Raw genomic sequence first — 12,160 nt, forward strand, 5'->3', positions numbered from 1 at the left:
TTTCATTCAATTTGGGCATTTTCATCTGAGCAAGTCTGGTGCCTCAATAAAATTCGTCTTTACGGACTGTTCTGTTTTGACAGATTCGCCTTTTATTTCGCATTGCCTCGTTTTGCTATGTTTGATGGATTTCTTTGTTCCATTAACTTTCAGTAGCTTTGTGCAATGCCCGGAAGTGTTAAGAATGATTATGTCACCTCTGAATATATGAATTATGCACTGACCCTCTAATGAGTTTGTTTTGAGTTTGGTGTGGAGGAAGTTTTCAAGGGTCAAGAGAGGAGGATGATACAATATGATCAAGAAGAGTGAAAAGTCAAAGCTTGGGGATGCCCCCGTGGTTCATCCTGCATATTTTAAGAAGACCCAAGCGTCTAAGCTTGGGGATGCCCAAGGCATCCCCTTCTTCATCGACAACTTATCAGGTCACCTCTAGTGAAACTATATTTTTATTCCGTCACATCTTATGTGCTTTACTTGGAGCGTCTGTTTGTTTTTGTTTTTGTTTTTGTTTGAATAAGATCGGATCCTAGCATTATTTGTTTGGGAGAGAGACACGCTCCGCTGTTTCGTATGAACACATATGTTCTTAGCTTTATCTTTAATGTTCATTGCGAAAGTTGGACTATTTCATTCATTGTTATATGGTTGGAAACGGAAAATGCCGCATGTGGTAAATGGTTTAATGTCTTGAATAATGTGATACTTGGCAATTGTTGTGCTCATATAGATCATGTTTAAGCTCTTGCATCATGTACCTTGTACTCATTAATGAATAACTACATAGAGCTTGTTAAAATTTGGTTTGCATGATTGATCTCTAGAGTCTAGATATTTTCCGGTTAAGGTGTTTGAACAACAAGGAGACAATATAAAGTCTTATAATAGCTACAATATGTTCATATGTGAGCTTTGCTGCACCTTTTATACTTGAGTTTGCTTCAAACAACCTTGCTAGCCTAGCCTTGTATTGAGAGGAATTCTTCTCGTGCATCCAAATCCTTGAGCCAAATACTATGCCATTTGTGTCCACCATACCTACCTACCACATGGTATTTATCCGCCATTCCAAAGTACATTACTTGAGTGCTACCTTTAAAAATTCTATTCTTTGCCTTTGCAATATATAGCTCATGGGACAAATAGCCTTAAAAACTATTGTGGTGAAGAATATGTACTTATGTGTCTTATTTCTTAATAAGTTGCTTGTTGAGCGGTAACCATGTTTCTGGGGACGCCATCAACTTTTACCTTTGTTGAATATCATGTGAGTTGCTATGCATGTTCGTCTTGTCTAAAGTAAGGGAGATTTTCATGATCAAATGGTTTGAGTATGCATAATGTTAGAGAAGAACATTGGGCCGCTAACTAAAGCCATGATTCATGGTGGAAGTTTCAGTTTGGACAACTAATCCTCAATCTCTTATGAGAAAATTAACTGTTGTTGAATGCTTATGCATTAAAGAGGAGTCCATTATCTGTTGTCTATGTTGTCCCGGTATGGATGTCTAAGTTGAGAATAATCAAAAGCGAGAAATCCAATGCGAGCTTTCTCCTTAGACCTTTGTACAAGCGGCATAGAGGTACCCCTTTGTGACACTTGGTTGAAACATATGCTATGCAATGATAATCCGTGTTAATCCAAGCTAATTAGGACAAGGTGCGAGCACTATTGGTATACTATGCATGAGGCTTGCAACTTATAAGATGTCTTATACATAACACATATGCTTTATTACTACCGTTGACAAAATTGTTTCTTGTTTTCAAAATGAAAAGCTCTAGCACAAAAATAGTAATCCATGCTTCCCTCTGCGAAGGGCCATTCTTTTACTTTATTGTTGAGTCAGTTTACCTATTCTTTCTATCCCAGAAGCAAACACTTGTGTCAACTGTGTGCATTGATTCTTACATGTACCTATTGCACTTGTTATATTACTTTGTGTTGACAATTATCCATGATATATATATGTTGAAGTTGAAAGCAACTGCTGAAACTTATATCTTCCTTTGTGTTGCTTCAATGCCTTTACTTTGAATTTATTGCTTTATGAGTAACTCTTATGCAAGTCTTATTTATGCTTGTCTTGAAAGTATTATTCATGAAAAGTCTTTGCTATATAATTCATTTGTTTACTCATTATCTTCATCATTGCTTCGAATCGATGCATTCATCTCATATGCTTTACAATAGTATGATCAAGATTATGATAGCATGTCACTTCAGAAATTATCTTTGTTATCGTTTACCTACTCGAGGGCGAGTAGGAACTAAGCTTGGGGATGCTTGATACGTCCCAAACGTATCTATAATTTCTTATGTTCCATGCTACTTTTATGATGATACTCACATGTTTTATACACATTATATGTCATTATTATGCATTTTCCGGCACTAACCTATTGACGAGATGCCGAAGAGCCAGTTGTTGTTTTCTGCTGTTTTTGGTTTCAGAAATCCTAGTAAGAAAATATTCTCGGAATTGGACGAAATCAACGCCCAGGGTCCTATTTTTCCACGAAGCTTCCAGAAGACCGAAGAAGTAACGAAGTGGGGCCACGAGGTGGCCACACAACAGGGCGGCGCGGCCCAAGCCCTGGCCGCGCCGGCCTGTTGCGTGGGCCCCTCGTGACGCCCCCTGACCTGCCCTTCCGCCTACTTAAAGTCTTCGTCGCGAAACCCCCAGTACCGAGAGCCACGATACGGAAAACCTTGCAGAGACGCCGTCGCCGCCAATCCCATCTCGGGGGATTCAGGAGATCGCCTCCGGCACCCTGCCGGAGAGGGGAATCATCTCCCGGAGGTCTGTTCATCGCAATGATCGCCTCCGGATCGATGTGTGAGTAGTCCACCCCTGGACTATGGGTCCATAGCAGTAGCTAGATAGTTGTCTTCTCCTCATTGTGCTATCATGTTAGATATTGTGAGCTGCCTATCATGATCAAGATCATCTATTTGTAATGCTACATGTTGTGTTTGTTGGGATCCGATGAATATTGAATACTATGTCAAGTTGATTATCAATCTATCATATATGTTATTTATGTTCTTGCATGCTCTCCGTTGCTAGTAGAGGCTCCGGCCAAGTTGATACTTGTGACTCCAAGAGGGAGTATTTATGCTCGATAGTGGGTTCATGCCTCCATTAAATCCGGGACGAGTGACGGAAAGTTCTAAGGTTGTGGATGTGCTTGTTGCCACTAGGGATAAAACATCGATGCTTTGTCTAAGGATATTTGTGTTGATTACATTACGCACCATACTTAATGCAATTGTCTGTTGTTTACAACTTAATACTGGAGGGGTTCGGATGATAACTTCGAAGGTGGACCTTTTAGGCATAGATGCATGTCGGAGAGCGGTCTATGTACTTTGTCGTAATGCCTCGATTAAATCTCATAGTACTCATCATGATATATGTATGTGCATTGTTATGCCTTCTTTATTTGTCAATTGCCCAACTGTAATTTGTTCACCCAACATCTGTTTATCTTATGGGAGAGACACCACTAGTGAGTTGTGGACCCCGGTCCTATTCTTTACATCTGAAATACAATCTACTGCAATTGTTCTTTATTGTTCTTCGCAAACAATCATCATCATCCACACTATACATCTAATCCTTTGTTTACAGCAAGCCGGTGAGATTGACAACCTCACTGTTACGTTGGGGCAAAGTACTGTGATTGTGTTGTGCAGGTTCCACGTTGGCGCCGGAATCCCTGGTGTTGCGCCGCACTACACTCCGCCGCCATCAACCTTCAACGTGCTTCTTGACTCCTACTGGTTCGATAACCTTGGTTTCTTACTGAGGGAAAACTTGCTGCTGTGCGCATCACACCTTCCTCTTGGGGTTCCCAACGGACGTGTGCATTACACGCCATCACTTGGCACAACATTGCAATAAAATGAAGATAAGGAGAGGTTGCTACATTAGTAACAACTTCCAAGACACAACAAAACAGTAGCAAAATAAAGACATGGGCTCAGCAATTTTAATGATGCATCGCAAGAAATAAGAGTTGAAGCAAAAGAGAGCATCAAGAAGCAAATTCAAAACACATTTAAGTCTAACCCACTTCCTATGCATATGAGTCTTGTACACAAATAAATTCATGAAGAACAAAGTGACAAGCATAAGAAGATAAAACAAGAGTAACTTCAAAAGTTTTAGCATATAGAGAGGTGTTTTAGTACCATGCAAATTTCTACAACCATATTTTCCTCTCTCATAATAATTTTCAGTAGCTTCATGGATAAACTCAACAACATAACTATCACATAAAGCATGCTTTTCATGATCCATAAACACATAATTTTTATCAAGCTCAGAAATAATAGGATCAAAACTTTCAAACTCACTTTTATCAATAATATAACAAGATGATTGATCAATCTCAAAAGATATGGGACTCATAGATAAAGTCAAGAACTCTCCAATCCCATTTTCATTAGTAGTACAATTAATAGTATCAAGTAACATAGGACCATCATCTAGAGATTTATCATAAACATTTGCCAAGCAAAACTCTTTAGTACCATGCATTTCGACATCGAGCACAAACAAAGCATTATCATAAGATTTATCAAAGTAGCATGGATTATCATAGATAACAGTAGCATAATTATTCTCACAAGTTTTACTCATAGGTACTATTTCAAGAGAATCCACAGGAACATAACATTCATCCGCCTTTGGTAAGCATGGAGGACAATCAGATAGTGTAAGAGATAAAGAGTTACTCTCATTAGAAGGTTGGCATGGGTAGCTAATCCATTCTTCCTCCTTTTGTTCATCACTCTCCTCTTATTTTTCATCCAATGAGCTTTCAGGTTCATCAATTTCTTCTTCCACAGGTTCCTACAAATTGTGAGTGCATTCTTGTGCATTAATGAGTCTCTCTTTATAATCAATGATATAAGGATTATCACTGTAGCTTTCTATGCAAAAAAATAAGGATAGAAGAGACATATCTTCAATCCTTACAAACAACACAAGTTTCATAATTTTTAGACATGAAGGATTCTATCTCAGAAGCTCCCATAAATATGACAAATTGTTGTACCTCTTCGAACCGAAGATGAATATAGCTATTCCAATTATAGTTTTTAATTAAAACTTCCTCACTAAAGCCACATTGAAATTTAAGATGTTTAGTATCCTGTTGAGAGCAACAGTTTATATCATGGCGTTTAAGCAAGATTTTATCAATTGTATTCAGTTTTTCTATCACAGCACTCATAACTTTTCCCGTTCTTGATTCTCTATAATTATTATATAATTCAATCAGCTCCAAATAGGTTGTGGGTTCTCCCATAATAGCAGTTTTTACTTTTTAGGTTTTTCAAATTTTTATGGATTTTTGGGTATATGAGAAAAGTAAAACAAAACAAAAACAAACTAGACAAAAGTAAACTAAGCAAAATAATACTAGACAGAAATAAACTAAGCACAAATAAACTAGACAAAAGTAAACTAGCAAAACAAAATAAAATAAAAACAGAGAGAGAGGTAGAGTGTACTCCCCAGGTGAACTTATGAGTAGAGCTATGCCTCCCCGGCAACGGCGCCAGAAAATAGTCTTGATAACCCACAAGTATAGGGGATCGCAACTGTCTTCGAGGGAAGTAAAACCCAAATTTATTGATTCGACACAAGGGGAGGTAAAGAATACTTATAAGCCTTAACAACTGAGTTGTCAATTCAGCTGCACCTGGAAAAGCACTAGTAACAGGGGTAATGTGAAAGCAGCAGTAATATGAGAGCAGTAGTAACATTAACACAGCAGCAGTAGCAGTAATATGAGAGCAATGGCAACAGAAAATAGTTGATACTACTTTCAATGACATGTAGAACGAGTATATGATGATGAAAGATGGACCGGGGTTCCCAGCTATCTACACTAGTGGTAACTCTCCAATAACAAGTGTTGGGTGAACAAATTACAGTTGGGCAATTGATAGGATTGAAATAGCATTAAGACAGAACATCAAGATTATTAATCATGTAGGCATGTTTTCCATATATAGTCGTACGTGCTCGCAATGAGAAAGTTGCACAACATCTTTTGTCCTACCAGCCGGTGGCAGCCGGGCCTCTCGGGAATCTACTGGAAATTAAGGTACTCCTTTTAATAGAGCACCGGAGCAAAGCATTAACACTCCGTGAAAACATGTGATCCTCATATCTAAGCCTTCCCCTCCGGTTGTCCCAATTTCGTCACTTTGGGGCCTTTGGTTCCGGACATAGACATGTGCAAACAACTTGTAGATACAATCTAAGCAATAAGTATAGAGCTTAAATCTAAGATCATGCCACTCGGGCCCTAGTGACAAGCATTAAACACAACAAGATTGCAGCAACAATAACTTCACAAACTTTATAGATAGACTAATCATAATGTAACAATCCATCGGATCCCGACAAACACAACACCGATTACATCGAGATGAATCTCAATCATGTAAGGCAGCTCATGAGATCATTGTATTGAAGTACATGGGGGAGAGAATATCAACTAGCTACAGCTAGAACCCGTAGTCCATGGGGGAACTACTCACGGAGCATGATGGAGGCGGTGGCGTTGATGGAGATGACTTCCGGGGGCACTTCCCCGTCCCGGCAGGGTGCCGGAACAGAGACTTCTGTCCCCAGAAACGGAGTTTCACGATGGTGGCGGTGCCCCTGGAGTCTTTCTGGAGTTTCGTCAATTGGTGTCGATGTTTTAGGTCAGGACGGCTTAAATAGGCGAAGAGTCGGAGTCGGAGGGGCCACGGGGCCTCCTCACACTAGGGGGGCGCGCCCCCCTCCTGGGCCGCGCCGCCACCACGTGTGGGGCCCCCAGAGCACCCCTCTGGTCCCCCTCTGACTTTCTGGAAGGTTCCGGGAAAAATAAGATGTTGGGTCTTCGTTTCGTCGAATTCCGAGAATATTGCCCGAACAGCCTTTCTGGAACCAAAAACAACAGAAAACAGACAATCGGCCCATCGGCATCTCGTTAATAGGTTAGTTCCGGAAAATGCATAAAAACATTATAAAGTGCAAGCAAAACATGTAAGTATTGTCATAAAATAAGCATGGAACATCAGAAATTATAGGTACATTGGAGACGTATCAGTGGCACAAAATCTGCAGCAACAATCTAATTTTCACTCTTATGTTTCTCCTCGTTTTTTACTCTACTAGCTCTAGCAAGATCATCTTTTAATATTAGTTCAGGAGTCATAGGTTTGAGACCAATTTTCTTTCCATCATGCATAAGAGAATACTGATTAGTTTTACCATTATGAACAGATTCTCTATCAAATTGCCATGGTCTACCAAGTAACAAAGAACAAGATTGCATATGTACAACATCACAATCAACAAAATCAGAGTATGTACCGATAGTAAAATGCACACGTGTAGTTCTTGTTACCTTGAGCTTTCGAGAGCTCTCAAACCATTGAATGTAATATGAATGTGTGCGTTGTCTTGTAGGAAGAGAAATCTTCTCCACCATGTCAATGCTAACCAGATTATTGCAACTCCCTCCATCAATGATGATCCGTATAGCTCGCTCTTTTACAACGCCTCTTGTTTGAAACAGGTTGTGGCGTTGATCATGCTCAGATTTGCTCAATTGCACGCTCAACACATGTTGTGCAACTAAGCTCTTGTACTGATCAGTAGTGTCAGCTTCCATTACCTCCATCTCTCTCTCAGAATCAGAATTGGCGCCATCACGTGCAGCAATAAGGGCCAATGTATTTTCATCAAAGTCACTTGCAGAATCATATTTTCCATCTTCACGCACCAACATCACACACTTGGTTCTGCATTCTCTTTCTATGTGTCCAAATCCCAAGCATTTGCGACATTGAATGTCGCGCGTCTTCCCCGTTGAGGCCATGGAAGAGGAACTCCGAGGAGGACCAACGGATGGTGGTGGAGTAGCAGCAGGTGGTGCTCGTGATGCAGGCGCGGTGTACCTTGGAGGTAGTAGGTGCTGGTGCAGCCCCACGAGATGGTGGCGCTGATTGTCGCGGAGTCCATGACGATGTACGACCTGCAGAAATATTAGCTCTTCTCCATGGTGGCTGACAATCCTGCACTTCACGTTCAGCTTTGCAAGCAAGACGAAACAAGCGAGTAATAGTGTTGTACTCCTTATAATCTAAAATATGCTGAATCTCTTTATTCAAACCACCAAAGAAACGTGCAAGCATAGCCTCATTATCCTCTACAATACCACAACGAATCATGCCAGTTTGCAATTCTTGATAATAGTCTTCTACAGAATTTTTTCCTTGTTCTAAGCGAGACAATTTTTTCAGCAAATTACGTTGATAATGTGGAGGAACAAAATGAGTACGCATAGCAAGTTTTAAACCAACCCAAGTAGTAGGAATATTAGCATGATGTACTCTACAATGCTCAGACTACCAAATAGATGCAAATTCTGTGAACTCACAAGTAGCAGCACTAACACGCAAATGATTAGGATGGCATAAACATGCAAAGTGTTTGCTCTACTTCCAATTCTCAAGTAAGGTATGCATCTTGTCCAGCGCGTCGGTGAGTTTGGCGTCAACATCACCAAGGTGCGCGTCCACATCCTGTGCATGCCCGTGCAAAAGATGGGAGAAGTGAGCATGCGTATGGTGCGAGCGGCGGCGGCGGCGTGACTAATGTGACCAGAACTCGAAACTCTAAAGGAACTAGACGCTAAGACCAGCAACTCGACATGAAGATTCAGACACAAATTCAAGTATGCAAAACTGAAAAGACAATGCAAGACGTGGCAGGGGGTTTATGGGACGATGATCTAAAACCCTAACAGTATTTTTGGCTTTTTCGTGGTTTATGGGTATGATAGCAGATGCAATCTATACTAGGAAAACTGTAAATTCTTACCGAGCAACCTGAAATCTGATACCACTTGATAGGGCAAAGGTGGCCGATCTTTCGATGAGACGTGGATAATTCGATTTGTTGGTGGAGTTCATGCTTGACGATCCGACTACACGTGCAGAGCTCGTGCGCCAATGCAATCGCTAGGACAATCTCCGGGAGTTACTGATCTTGCGGGAGCACGATCAGCCTGACCAGCGAGGGTCTTAATTCCTACCTGAAATCGAGAACAAGTAAGAACTAATGATGCAATCAGAATTATTGTGGATATAGATGAAAGCTTTATTAAATAAGGTGGGATTCCGAATAGTCGGTCTTGTTCTGGGCGTTGGCCTCAAAAAAAGTACACGAGAGTTGCAGCAATGGCTAACTTTTAGTCTAATCAAAATCCGAGTCTAAACGTGATGGCTATGGGGGTATTTAAAGGAGGAAAACGTGGGGTTTCGGCCAGCCATACGTATGGTGGCCGAACCAAACCCTAGAAGGCCTTTCCCCTTCAATACGGACTCTAAAAAGTGGCTGACTTAAATCCTCCGAAAATGACATGGGCCTGGCCCAAACTAAAGGTGACGCAGCACCATATTATGCTATGGAAGAAATTATGAAGTGGAGAACTCTATATTTCGTCCATGTCTTTATCTCTTCTTATGGTGGCTTCAAAGTTCTGAAATCTCCACTTGCGGCGTCCTCTTCAATCCTCAAATGCTTGCTGCCATCTCCTCCATGTGTGATCATGCTCCAATGCTTGTCCTCCTCATCCATGCTAGGTCCATCATTCCTAAGAGTAACAAACATATCTGATTTAGGCAGCATCATATTCTCATGTATGTAAGGAATAGTTCCAAGAAACGAAAGTAACTGGTCATTGTATTTGTGTGGCTGTAGGTACAACGGTTGTGTCAATAGATGGGATGTCCACATCACCACAACCGGCAAGATCCACAAGTACTGGCTCAAGACACCCAAGGCCTCAACCCTCGAGGAACTTGTATAGATACCGAGGTTTCCAAACAACATCAAGGCAAGCCGGAAAGGCGGCTTCTTGATTGGCCTCCACGGCAAGCGAGGAAAGATCGAGAAGTGGTCCACCACTTACCCAGTGGCTGGGGAGGCTGGTCATGAAGCTGCCTCCATGGCACGTGCAGAGGATCATGGCATTCATGAGCCATTTCGGACGTCACGTGATCGCTCTGAGGGTAAGCGAGGAGGGAAAGACAATGGAGGAGATTATTGTCCATGGTGCAACGAGGGAGATGTTTGGGTCCATTAGCGAAGTGGAGGAGAGGAGTGGGTGCTTGTGGATTGGCTCCGTTCATCTCCCTTTTCTTGGGCTTTATAGTTTATAGATTCAGTGTTACAAATTACCCAAATTACCTATAAAAATTGTGCAGATTAGGGAGTTTGTTGTGTACTAAAAGGACCTCATGCAATGATGTGTTGTTGTTTTTGCTGTTGGTGTTTTCTTCTCTCCATGTCTGTGCATTAGGCTTCGCTCCTTTCATTGGGTGGCGCTATAGAGAGGGTGTGCTTCGATCAGTTTGTTAATTTTGCATTGTGTTTTGATTTTAATTGTGAACTTTTCTTCATGTATAAAAAGATGAAAAAAAATCAAGGTATTTGGTTCCTGAAATAAAAAATATGAACTTGGTCAAATAGATTATGTAGTCAAAATTTATAACAAAATAAAATAACAGCAAATGACACACTCAATAGCTTTGTAATCTTGCTTATTCTAAGCATTATACTAATTTCTAAAATAATGACCGCAAGGAGTCAAACAATTTTTGTTTGCTTCCCTGTGAGATCAACATTGAAATAAAAAAGTGTACCAAAGTTTTAAAAAACACAGACCTTTGATGAAACTTAATTTGTTGCCCTTGATGAGAACATAGTGATGATCAACAACAACACACATCCTATATTCATTTCTACATGTCATTTCTTGCATACATTCACTTAGATTAAAATTAGTTAATGCTGAAACATTTTATGCAACTGTTTAGGCATATAACATGTGTATAGTGGTGTCCTGTGTCCATGTGGCAGTGCTTAGCTCAAGAGAAGCTCGTGTTAGCAATATGTGTGATAATCAAACGTTCATTATTCTGTGTATTCATAAGTTATTCATGTGTAAACATTACATATGCCATCAATTACGTGATTCTGTTGCGCAACCATATGTTTAACTAGTTTATATCAACTTGTCTGTAGTAGGAATGGTTAAGTCGGACACTTAACCTAGACAGTGTGTAAGGCGGTAGATGCCATTAGTCATGGGCATGTGATGCTAATGCAAGTTACAATGACTCGGTTAAAGAGTTAAGTCGGACGACTAACTTAATGATTAAGCCGCCCACGAGAAATTCATCATGTGGTCCGACTTAACAAAAGGAATTCTTACACCTGAGGTGATTGCACAATCCGGTTATCACAGAGTAAAGTGCATAAGTAAAGGAGATGTGGTTGAGGAATAAGCGATGCACGTGGAGACGATGATGTGTTCCGAGGTTCACACCCTTGCGGGTGCCACTCTCTGTTGGAACGGTGTGGAGGCACAAGGCACTCCAAATGTCACAATGGCGCACCATATTCTCCTCGAGCCTTCTCACCAAAAGGAAATCCCCAATCCACTATGGGACCCTTGAGGGTGGTCACCGAACACGTACAAACTTGGGGCAAGCTCCACAACTTAATTGGAGGCTCCCAAGTAATCTCCACGAAGATCACAATCTTGAGGCAAACTCCATAATAATTGGAGGCTCCTAGGTAATTTTCACCAAGACCACAACGCCACAAAGGCCAACAAGCCATCTAGGGTTCCAAGAACCCAAGAGGTACAAGCTCTGGGTACAAGAACTCAAGAGAAATCACCCACAAACTCTCACTTCACCGAATCTTCATAGAGAACTCAAACCGATGCATCTTATGCAATGGCAAGAACACAAGTGGTCAAATCCCTCACTATCAAATTCCACCAAAGCTACAAAAACTTATGAGGGAATAAGGGAGGAAGAACAAGGGAGAAAAATCACAAAAGACCCCAAAATCTTCTCCTAGTAAGTTCCCCTTACTAAGAGAAGGTTTTGACTGGTGGGTAGTAGATCTAGATCCCCTCTCTCTTTTTCCTCAAGAAGATTCAAGAATTATGGGAGCAATCAACAGTTAGGGCAAGATCTTTAAGGCCAACTATGAAGGAGAGAGAATAAGAAAGAGTTACACACAATGAGGAAAAGGGGGCCTTAAATAGATCCCCACAAAATCTGGAC

General features: G+C 40.9%; 1 pseudogene; it reads left to right on the forward strand.

Moving 5' to 3' along the window:
- LOC124656318 overlaps nucleotides 1-10,240 on the forward strand; it is a 69,413-nt pseudogene extending 59,173 nt beyond the window's left edge.
- Nucleotides 10,241-12,160: the final 1,920 nt, after the last annotated feature.

This window comes from Lolium rigidum, chromosome 5, assembly GCF_022539505.1.
Source record: "Lolium rigidum isolate FL_2022 chromosome 5, APGP_CSIRO_Lrig_0.1, whole genome shotgun sequence".
Classification (NCBI taxonomy): domain Eukaryota; kingdom Viridiplantae; phylum Streptophyta; class Magnoliopsida; order Poales; family Poaceae; genus Lolium; species Lolium rigidum.